This window comes from Lissotriton helveticus, chromosome 8 (genome assembly GCF_964261635.1).
Source record: "Lissotriton helveticus chromosome 8, aLisHel1.1, whole genome shotgun sequence".
Classification (NCBI taxonomy): domain Eukaryota; kingdom Metazoa; phylum Chordata; class Amphibia; order Caudata; family Salamandridae; genus Lissotriton; species Lissotriton helveticus.
The window spans coordinates 1,315,141,969-1,315,154,223 of NC_136069.1; the positions used below are offsets into that span (position 1 = coordinate 1,315,141,969).

The following is a 12,255-nucleotide window of genomic DNA, read 5'->3' on the forward strand; positions in this document are numbered from 1 at the left end:
GTCCTCTCATCACTCATGTAGCACTCCTAGTTTGATCTGTGAGAGTACAGCCTTTATCCTGACCTAACTAGCAGTCTTTACACTTCAACTATAATTTGAATATATTGCGCCTGTTGGTGCGCTAAATAATAAAGCTCCATGTTCGACATCCTAAGCCAACCACTTTCAGCTGAGGTGTACAACTTTGACAATTTGAGTGGTCTCGTACAGATCCAAAAAACTCTTATTACAAATATTGATAGTTTAAAGTACTCCCCATAAACACCTTCGTTGTAATCATACCAAAGACAGTTCAATTGTGACGCTAATATTTTCATGATTTGTACTCTTCCATCAAATAGAAGCCACTTTGTTGTTCCAGATCTGTAAAATTACTGTTTTGGCTTCATAGCAGCACATTTTCCACTTTATTTCACAGTTATTTCATGTTTCTGGAAACCCACTTTATTCCTCCAACAGTGAAGGCTTCCTTACCTAGTGTGCTTCCAGTGGTAACGCTGTATATTGTCCAAGGGATCTCAATCTGGAAGATTTTGAAAATTCTCTGAATGTATCCATCAATGCAACCAATGGTGACTGATGATCTTCCATAAATATCAATAAATTATCCGCACATAGCAGTAATTTTACTTTACCACCGTTGGTCTATTTCCGCCAATTTGAATGTTATTCGATATATTAATGGGCAGTGCTTAAAGGCCAGCAAAAACAACAGAGGCTTTGTGCCCTTGGAGACAGAAGAAGGTTCCGACAAGTTGGCCCTTCACTTTTACTTGGCTGTCTGGGTAAGGTACAACATATACATTTTTTCATAAACCGTTCAAATAAAACAAAAGTTTATGAGCATCTGCAAGAGTCTGTCATTCAGTTCTTCCAAACTATTTCTGTGCCAAGCTATACTCCTATTTGGGATCCATCTCATTTATGTTGCTCAAAAAGATGTGCGAGAACAGCCTCATGCTTTTGTGGCAACCATCCCACAACAAAATCCACCTGGTGTAACTGAATGTAGTCCCGTATTATCAAAGCCAATCTTTTGGCAAATATCTTAATTTCTCTATTAACGAGATAGGCTTCTAATTGGCAACTTAGGACTTGATTACAAGTGGCGCTTTAAACTACAATCCCTGCGCAAACATTTGTATGCACTGGTATTAAACAGGTGCACAAAAGATAGGGCCTACCGTTAAACCTGAGCAGGTAAAATGTGCTGAATTAAACAAGGGTAATTACCAGGAAATGCAGGTTTTGGTGCACTAAACCACAAAATCGGCATGTTATTTGCCAAAGACTCGGAATATGCGTAATTATGGCGCCTGATAAATTCTAAACACCTTGGTGTCAGACTTTTATTGGATGTAATAATTATCACATCCAATTGGGCCTACATGTAATCAGGTCTCAAGTGCGGTCTTGGCCCAGTTTTGGCAATACCATGATAATTGTCCGGTTGAACTTTCTTCAACACTCCAACCTCAGTTTCTCAAAACAACATGACCAATAATAGTTTTACTGTTCCAATACGTTTCATACAATCTCGCTGGGAAGCCATCTCCACCTGGCGCTATACTAGTTAGTTGTCAGATTTAAAACTTCTAGCTCCACCTTTGGTAGTCCCTAAATTCCACAAACCTTTCAATGTATTATAGTTGCTGGTAATTAAAAGCAAATTCCTAGAGAATGTTTCGGGCCTTTAGCAACTCTACTGCTTCTATTACAAAGGCAGCAGTGGAATATTGTGTAGCACGAAAAAAAAAGTTGAGGCTGTGCTACACAGACTGTATATCTGCTACCAGGAAGTGCACATGCGGTAATTGCAACATTAATACCGTCCAGGAATATCAGGAGTTGTCTGGAGCACACATGAGTATTACATGAACATAATAGAAAGTTATATTATTGTGACATTTATTATTATACAATGGTGCATTAAGAAACGATACAAAACGATTATTTACGTTCAATGTACAGAAAAATAATATATTGCAAAGCACGTTTTTAGCAACTGTTTTAAAGCAGCAAGACAACGTATGTTGCATACACTCAAAGTAGCGAGAATTCAATGTGCTGTTAGAATAATATATAGTTGGTTCTGTATTTTAGAAATCATTCTTTGATACATTGAAACATGATGGGTGCGTCCAACACACGTTGCGCCACATTGACTTCTTCAAAGGCATCAATGATTTCAATCCCTAAATCAAAGATCGCAACATAAAAACTACAGAAAAGACCCACCGGGGTATTCAGTCAAGCCTCCAACACAAACACACAAGAACTGAAAACAAAATTAGATTGTAATATAATATCGAGCCATTTACCAGTCTTGTTTACAGAGCAGAAACAATAGAGTAAAAGTCTAGGGCCTCTGGGCGAGGGGAAACTGTATGCCGTTAAAGAGTAGAGCATTATTAATATGCCAAAGGATGACACATTGAAAGTTATATTAGAAGCTGCAATAGTTGTATAAGGGGAGAATGTACTGAGCTTACAATTTCAAAGGACGCCTGTAGACAGAAATTACAGCAATTGTATGCAAACACAAAAGAAATACGACAATGCAAAACCGAGGAAGGTAACTGAAAGTGTCTATTGATGGAAAAGCTGAATAAAGCCTGTTTTTGCAAATTACTTTAAAACCAATAAAAGTAATCAAGCAAATATTGGTTGTGAATTATATTACCGAATGACAATTACAAAGAAAGCATTAAAAACCTGCGGGACAATCCTGCTAAATGAAACTACAAGAATATTTCCCTATTCCTACACAAACCCTCTCTTTAACTAGAACATAGAACAAGAGACGCTACAAAAAGTCTTAGACAGCAATACCTGATATCCCAGTGCTAGACGTCAATGACGCTAACACCACATTGTACCACAGTTGAAGTGGATCCAAACCGGGAACTGTATCTCTCACATAAAACTGTAGGCGCTGATGGGGTTCCCACCTCTTTACATAGATTGGTTTAAGAAATACCAACAAGGACTCAGGCTATCTTCTTCAACTATGGGATGGTAAAGTCTACAATGATGTAATATATGATTTTACGTAACGCAGAATTTTACAAACATCCAGAATTTATATCACTCTATTAGAGCAATCACATTTTAAAACGTGTATGAAAATGGTTGCAAAACACAGGACAGAATTCACAGGCAAAAAAGAGAACATCTGGATGGTGATCAATGACAGACATGCCTCAAACAATACAGCCCCCGGTTATCATACCTCTTGATACCAAAAAACCATTCATCTAGAACTCTAGATACATTTTACAATAAATATACAAGATTTGAGATGGAAACTGAAAATTGGTGAAACTGATTTTGATCACCTGGGGCACAGGAAGAAGAGTGTGATGTAGGAACGGATAGGTTCACAGAGGCTATGATATAGTCTGGGGTAGTCTTTTATTTTAAAAGCAAGTAATGGGCTGAAAAGAAACTTACTGCTGCATATTATATATAAACGTTTATAAATAAATATATGGTGGCAAGAATATTAGGTCTAGCTGTTGGTAAAGTTCAACAAAGATTTTGAGTACCTAAGGCTTGAACCTGGGTTCGGAAGAACAGTCTACAGAATCCAATTTCAAATTTCCAAAAGTTATGAAGACCCCTCTTAGACCACAACTCCTTCACACCACGCGCCTCCACGAGTGCTATTATCTCGCAGGAAGTATACTCCACAGCTGTTGTGTAAAAAGGCAGATTCACGATTTGATTGCGTGGTCTTTTGCTTGGTTTTCTATTATTTTGTCCTCTTCTCGGACAAGGAAGTAGTAGAAAGCCTTGTGATCATTTCGTGAGAGAGCTGTGGTTTGCCAGACACGAGGATTGCACCAGGGAAGCCAGCTGTGCCCTAACATTTACACAGCTTAGTCAGCACCCACACAATCAAACGAAGTGCTATAAATAATCGTGACTCCTCAAGAAAGAACTGAGCTATCCAGCAGATTTGAGAGTGCATAAAGATAAAAGATGTATTAACTGCAAAAAACTGAAAATTACAACAAACGCCCATGTTAGAATGAGCATCCGCTCAAGATCGAGTAAAGCCACAACAGTCAGTGTAGACACCGCAGCGGCAGGGTGCTGTGCCATCTTTGTTTTCCGCCTGCGCCAACAAGCCTTCTTTCCTTCCTCTTTATAAATGGTTTCACAATATAAAGAATAAAGACAAAATAGCACAACCTTCTGCAAAACTGGTGCAAGGAAACCAAGACGTAATGCATGCGGTTTAAACAGAGCAAATATAAAGCCTTCGTCCGGTGGTAAAATAAGCAAAATTGTTTTGACGCATGCACTCAGTATGACAACGTAATACGTGCTAGAAACGCTCTGTAAAAGGTCTCACAGTTTTTCACACTGACAGTATAATTGTTTTCCTTTTTTTAGGTGGACCTCGGGGGAAAACGGGCACCGTGCGAGGGGGGTAGGTTGTGGGTTTGTCATGTGCTTTTAAATGACGAGGCATTTACCGAAATCGGAAATTGACATTTAAATGTAGGCTTTAAAGGAAAATGAACGTCTGCCCATAACTATTATAGCAATATTTCGCTACCACACCCATTTTATATAGGATACAATTAAAATACGAAGCTGCTCTGTAAGGGTCTACCAAACGGCCAATTTTCTTTACAGATTTCATTTCGATCTGACGACTCAATATAGCGCTTAGGAAGCCATCCTGATTACTAAACGGTATATTAAGGGACACATTCAAATATACAAGTACAAATTGTACCACCACAGTGACCTGAAACGTCTCAAATATTCCTGAGCCGATTTCTTACTCTTAGTCAGATTCACAGCGTCCCTCTTTTAGAATTTAAAGATCTCTTTTACCTTTACAGTAGATGTCTTACTTTTTGGTGTTTCAAAAACAATCCCTGGAGTAATGTTGGAAATTTACGATAGCCGTAGATTCTGATTAGTACTCATTGTGCAAAATTTACTTATGCCGGAAATTTGAATTTGCACATTTAAAAATTTTTCTTTGTGAAGACACCGCTTCCCCTACAAGCCTATACAAAATGTGAACTTTCATTTACTTTCCCACCCAGTAAACACATTTGCTACTGTTTTTCACAGGCAAGCTTAATTTGTGCCGGTGGCTGCAGGTGGTGAGCACATCCGGCAACCCATTTAACGCAGCACTGCCGATGCTCCTAGGAAAATCTTTGGGCCCCTGTGACTTTTCTTTTTGTAGAAGAGTCGGGACTGTTCATGGAAGAATTTTTATGTATGTTTCCAGGATGAAAATGCTTATGAATAGCCACAAAACTACTGGGTTGTTGGCAGGAACTCAGTATTTTTCAGGCCACCAATCCCCACCCCCAGTAACACCCTTTTCCTAGAACTGTATTTACTGTGGTGGAAAAATCCTCTTAATGGCAAATTCTATATTGTCTTAAGCTCACTTCATCATTGTAAAATAGATTTACTAACTTAAATGCACTTTGCTGGACAACTTAAGTGTTTCAGAATGTTTCTGAATTGGGCACTGCATGTTTAGCAGTTACAGTATAAACCCTCAGCGTCACCCTACTTCAAGATGTAGCTAAGGATTCTTCCTACTTGGATTTAACGGTGCTTGCTACCTTGAACGTACCTTTCTCGAGACTTCCTCTGCACTCAGAACATCTGTGGACTTTCCCTCAGAGTCTTAATACAGCTCAGTGTGTATAGGTTATTTAACAAGTACACCTGATAATGTATTGTTCATATTGTTGAATCCATCAGCTGTAGCAAGGACTACAAGATGTGCCTACGAGGGAGAAGGACGGGAAACATATTGGAGGGCAGGGTTGGAGTTGGGTGAAATAACTGTTTTGCTGTAGAGGAAATGTGAAAGAACAAATAGGAACCATCTTAAGCCAACAATGGGTCTTGCTGTTTTGTGTCACAGACTAAGCTCGCCAGCCTACAAGAGTGTGAAAGTAACCTTGCACCTGTTTGTCCACTTAGGGAATCTGGATACCAGACTTGAGAGATGTGCCTGAGAGAGAGAATGTGCAAGAGTGTCAATGTGACTATGATTGGGTATGTGGAGTGAAGTTTGAAGTTTTTATTAATTTAGCGCAGTTACTTAAAACCATTGCTGTAAAAGACCAACATTAGCACATTTATAAAAATCAGCATTGGCTCATTTGTCATATTAAAAAACAAAGCTGAGAAGCAGCTCTCCAGGGTTAGTGACCATTATGCTTATAAGGAAAACAGTCTTATAGTTGCCAATGTAACATTTTGCTAAGTTGGACCAAAATGAAAAGTGATTAAAACAAAAGGTGCTAAACCACAGGGGTGAAAAAATCTGTAATGAGTTTTTGAGAGGGAAGGGGTAAGGGAGTGGGAGTCGAAGGAGGTGACAGAAGATTTTCCAAGAGTCTCACAAATGTTCCAGACCTTGCAAGCACTTGAGTGTCAGTAGACGTAAAACAAAGAGCCGAAGCCTCCAGGCATGTCGTAACGCCCCATCTTAAATACAAGGGTTTTAAGATAGATTTTCTTGGGGCAGCTAGGGCTGGGCAACAGCACAGGAGATGCAGCCATGATTCAGAGTGGTATTTGCACAGTCTGCAGGCCCCCCCCTCACTTGTTGGAGCCCATCTGTTGAAGGCCGTCGAACGCAGGCCGAGAAGGCGCATGAACATTATATTCTTCCGTGCCACTGCGTTTAAATTTTCCTGGAAGTAAGCTTGCGGTTTCCCAGGAAGATACGAAGAGTTCAAGGGGAGCAAAATGGTAGATGTTTTTATGGAGTGCAGATCCGTACGATGGGAGATTAATTTGACCTGCCTGTTAATGGCATTTTTCCAGGCTGAGTATGGAATTGTGTCTAAAAAAAGAGATGCGTTATCCATCTCTAGCACTCTCATGGCCTTTGCAATCTGAGTGTTCCAAGTGTTGCCAGGACTGGAAAGAGTTTCTTTTAGCTGGGACTTTAAGGTGTTGTCTCCAGCTTTTAGTGTCCTTATAAAATATTTCAAGGTGTCGGCCTCGCAGTAAATTGATTGTCTTTGTAGGCCCAACTCCATACGTAGTCTTGCCCGCTGAATGAAACTGGGAAGATGAAAGATTCTTTTATAGGTGGAGATTTGGGCGAGATCGAGACTGGTAGAGCATGCGCCGGGGAAGGCCTGATGCCCGTAGGTTAAGGCTGGAAGAAGAGTAGCTTTGATCACCTCAGAATGGCTTCAGCAGAGGGACTGCTCAGGGACTGATTCAACCGGGTCAGGGAGTATGTGATTGCTCCTGCTCTCTTTTGCAAGGCGGCTAGATGAGCTGCAGGTCTAGACTTCTCGTTGAACGAAACAACCAGATAATTATATTTTACGGTTGTATTGATCCTGCCAGGCCCAATGTTCCACCTTAAACTTTTCTTATCCTTACATCTGCCAAATATCAGTACCTTGGTCTTTGCCTGATTGATTTTCAAAGCATTGGCGATATTATATGTATGGAGCGTACTTAAAGCTCGTTGGAGACCCGATTTTGCTTGGTCCATTATTACAATATCATCCGCGTATTGTAATATGTGCAAAGGCTTTTTCGCAGGGCCCAGTTTTGGCGGGAGAAGATTGCTGTTCTCTAGGAATGATCCGAGATCGGCTGTATAAAGATTAAACAAGAGAGGGGCAAGAACGCAGCGTTGCTTTAGCCCGTCTTCGACAGTGATTCTTGAAGAAACTGTCTTTGGGCCGGTTTTAATTTGCACCCATGTGTTCTTGTGTAGGGAGATGAGTGCTCTTAGGAGGCTCTGCGGAATCCCCCACTTGTTCAGTTTCCTCCACAAGATATTCCAAGACACTTTATCGAAAGTCGCACTGTAGTCGATAAAACAGCAATAAAGTGGGAGGTAGTTTTTTTGGGCTGCTTGATGACTTAGAATGGCTAGAGTTATAAAAAACTCAATGTCCCAAATAAGTGGACAATCAAAGATATATCCACTTGAAATGAAGAATCATTAGTAGTATTATACCAAAAATAGCATGCCCCCACGGGGCGGGAGAGGTAAAGGTTCAATTAGGTATCTAAATTCATGTCTGAGGATTATATATCATCAAAATTGCATTAACACAACAACAACCACATTAAAAATCAGTGATGGGACCACTACTATAGTCCGACAATTAGGGCACATAAATTTCATCAATTGGAATGACAGACGAATTCACAAAAAGTGTTTGGTAAAAATTCTGATATACAATTTATTATTACAATTATTACATAATTCATAATACAAATCAGAATATTAAAACATTGATAAACAAATAATCTAAAACAATTTATCAAGAATAAAAAAGAATCAAAGAGTCGACGCGGCGTTTCGGTTTTCTTTTTGAACACCTTCTTCAGGACTGATTCTTATTCCAGATGGAGATAATTATCTCTACTGGATGGTGCTGGTTCGATTTCGTTTTTATGGGTTTTTCTATGATTTCCCCATTCCGAAATATTTTGCTGAATGTGCAAATTCTTGTTGTTTCTGTTATTTTGATGTATGTGTATCGTTTTTTTGCTGCCAGGAGGAGCCACCGTTTTTTTAATATAGCCAACGTCAATGGAAAGATTCCATATCTTTGAGCAACAAAATTTCTTTTCAGCCTCGTAACCACTTTCAATTAGGTTCGATCTGCTTGAATTAGCTCCTTGGTTCGCAGTTTCCCTTTTCTATTTTGTCGGCCTCCCTGCTCCTCTCTCCTGGCAGACGACCCTCCTGTTCTTACTCGGTATATGGAGACACGAACGGTCCTGAAGAAGGTGTTCAAAAAGAAAACCGAAACGCCGCGTCGACTCTTTGATTCTTTTTTATTCTTGATAAATTGTTTTAGATTATTTGTTTATCAATGTTTTAATATTGTGATTTGTATTATGAATTATGTAATAATTGTAATAATAAATTGTATATCAGAATTTTTACCAAACACTTTTTGTGAATTCGTCTGTCATTCCAATTGATGAAATTTATGTGCCCTAATTGTCGGACTATAGTAGTGGTCCCATCACTGATTTTTAATGTGGTTGTTGTTGTGTTAATGCAATTTTGATGATATATAATCCTCAGACATAAATTTAGATACCTGATTGAACCTTTACCTCTCCCGCCCCGTGGGGGCATGCTATTTTTGGTATAATACTACTAATGATTCTTCATTTCAAGTGGATATATCTTTGATTGTCCACTTATTTGGGACTTTGAGTTTTTTATAACTTTGTTTCCCCCCAGTCCCATATAAGTCTGTGTGGGGTCCTCCTTCTTTTTGACATTAGAATGGCTAGAGTAGTAATATTGTCTATTGTGGAGGCCGATGCCCGAAACCCAATTTGGTAGTATGGTATTATTGGTATTATATTATTGTCCGCAACCCATTTTTCAAGCACCCTAAGAAGATACCGGGCGTATGCCTTGGCCTCAAGATCTAGTAGTGCAATAAGTCGGTAATTTGCCGGGAGCCTGGGGTCTCCTTTCTTGAATATGGGGCATAGAATCAAACCTAACCATGAGTCTGGTAGCTGGCATGTCGTGAATACGTTGTTATATAGGGGAGTCAAGAGGTCCGCCCACTCTTCCAGGGCACATTTGAATACCCCAGCCGGAAGACCGTTGGACCCGGAGCGCCTTCGTTTTTCATTTCTCAAGTGCATGGAGACCTCGACTGCAGTGGTCAACTCGTGGGTTTCTGTTTGGATGGATTCAACTCAGTCTCGTAATTCTATCACCAAGGGGTCCGGGGTGTCACTGCGATATAGTTGGGACACGTGCAAGGCCCAATCTTCTTCAGAAACCGCGTTTCCTCTCATCTTGTTCGTGGAACGGAGTTTATTCATATAACTCCAAAACTGGGACTGGATGTTGTCCTTGAGCAGGGCGAATATTTTTAGCCACTCGGAGTGTTCTTTTAGTCTCTTGGTCTCCCATACAGATTTCTTGAAGGTCTTTCGCAACAATGCCACATTGTTGGCAGTATGTGCAGTTCCGATCAGTTTGTGCCGGCGCACAGCCCTCCTAAGGATCATTCTTTGGGAGGCTAGTGCTGGCTCGGGAGTTTGCTTCGGACGTGGCACAGATGGTATAGGCTGAGCCACGCGGCCTGCCAGGAGATCCTGTAATGTAATGATGGCGTTATCCCACATATGATGTAGCTCTGAGGGGGCATCAAGTGTGAAATTAGGTATTTCGTCCTTGAGCCAGATTCCCACCTTGACAGAGCCTAGTGGGTCCCATTTAATTCTTCTAGCCAAGGTGTGGAGTTCGGCCCGCGATGATTGTCCCACTTCTGTTATTTCAGCGGCTACTGGCATTTTCAAATGCATTGTTACCATTAAGGGGTTGTAGTCGCTCTCCAAACGATCGAGAATTTCCATCCTGGCCAGTTTATTGCCCAGAAGCGGTGATAAAAAAATATAATCAATAGTTGAGATGTTTCTAAACGTTGGCAAAAAATGAACACCCGGGTGCTGTTCCAGTATAATTTGTTGAGCTGAGCGGAAATTATAAGTTGTTAGAAAAGTGGTCATTGCTTCCAGCTCTTTGGTTTTCCTTGCTAAGAGGCCGTTAATTGCAAGGTCTTTGATGTTAAAATCTCCTAATAGCAATACCTCTGTAAATGCAAATTCCAGTAGAAGATCTTCCAGATGTTTATAAGTAGCTCAGTTGCAGCTACTTTTGTGGTTTTTGCTGTGTTGTGGTAGCAGTTGATTAGGAGAATAGAAAGGGCCCTACCTGACAACGAGAGGCCGGTAATAAGAACTGTCTGCCCTGTTGTCAGGTTCCAAGGAATAGGTGTGACTGTTATCTTACAGCTGTGCTTAATGAAAATAGAGAGGCCCCCAGAGGGTCTTCCGTGGGAGTTAGCCTGAGCGGCTGGATGAAAAAGTTCGTAGTAGCCAAGCAAAGGCGATGGGGATAGAGACCATGTCTCCTGGAGACATATGATATCACTTTTGGTCAGGAGATCCACGGCTGATTTTGAGGCAAGAATTGACTTTAGCCCGGCCACATTCCAGTATGTGATAGTTAATTTAGAATTGAACCGGCTGGCGCCCATGTTAGGAAGGGCGCTGCTGAACAGAGTTAGTTGGAGGCTCAAGGGCAGGATAACCGTGGCGGGTGTCATTTGCGTGGAAGGCAGAGCAATTAAGTTTGCAGCTTATCAGACGTTGATTGTTATGGCAAGCGATGTTTAAGAGATTATCCACTTTCGACGCTTCCGGGAGCCAAGCATGCGTTGCGCCCCGGGACCCCTTCAGCACGCTGGTAAACTGCTTCACTGGGGCCTGGGGGAGAAGGACGTGGGGATATTTTTGATGAGTAGGAACCCACATTCCGATGCCCCAATTTTCAAATAGATTGGCTTCCCTGAGGATTGCGTTCCTGATGGATTCCTGGGACCACGATGTAGTGGTGGCCTCTGAGCCCCCTTTCCCTTGTATTGTGGAGAACTTGACCGATATAAGGTCTGAGGAGGTGATCCCAGACAGAGCTGGAACACAGTTGAATAAACAAATGAGATTACCTCTATTAAGGATGTCATATGGGCCCTTATGATCATAGTGAGGAAAAAAAGACTAATTCCGCTCCATTTTCCAGGGACTGGTGATTCTGACTCCTGGCTGGTGCATTTGAAAGTGCTGGCGCCGTCAAAGGTTGGAGGCGAGCATCAGTTGGGTGGTTGTTCCCCACCGGGTGGCTTGTCATTTCCGGGACTTGTAGCGGATGGGGCGGAAAAGGCCTCTGCATGTCCACGGAGGAACCCCAACCTGCTTTAAATGGGTCCTCTGGTAGATAGTACGCACAGCGGCCTGTTGCATCGCCCTCTATTGCACTTTGCGGGTCCGCATTCAACGTTTTCGCCATTACCTGACATTTGAGTGGACTCTTCCGTGTTTCTGGCATTCCTGCGACGGACTGTACGGTGATGTTATGACTCCCAAGTCTTTCGTCATGGATGATTGATCCTGTAACTTTGTTAGGTAGTGGTTTATTCACTGTCGTTGGGAAATTTAAGTCAATGGCTGTTGTTGCCCCTGGACCTCCCCGAGTTGAAAGGCCGGGCTGTTCACTGGTGTTCTTTAAACCCGCGAGGGTCGTACTTGTCTCAATAATTTTTGTTTTGGATTTTGAGGACAGATTGAAAATGGGGAAGTAAGGGAGACCCCTTGATTTGCTGGCTGGCAAGCAGGAAGCCGCTGACCCTTCAAGCCCCGCTCTCCTTTTCGTTAAGCGTTGTTTTTTAGATTGTTTTT

General features: G+C 41.4%; 1 protein-coding gene across 8 annotated transcripts in view; it reads right to left on the reverse strand.

Moving 5' to 3' along the window:
* Window positions 1-12,255, reverse strand: part of CASK (calcium/calmodulin dependent serine protein kinase) — a 1,268,764-nt gene that overhangs the window by 481,769 nt on the left and 774,740 nt on the right. The gene's annotated exons all lie outside the window — the stretch shown is intronic.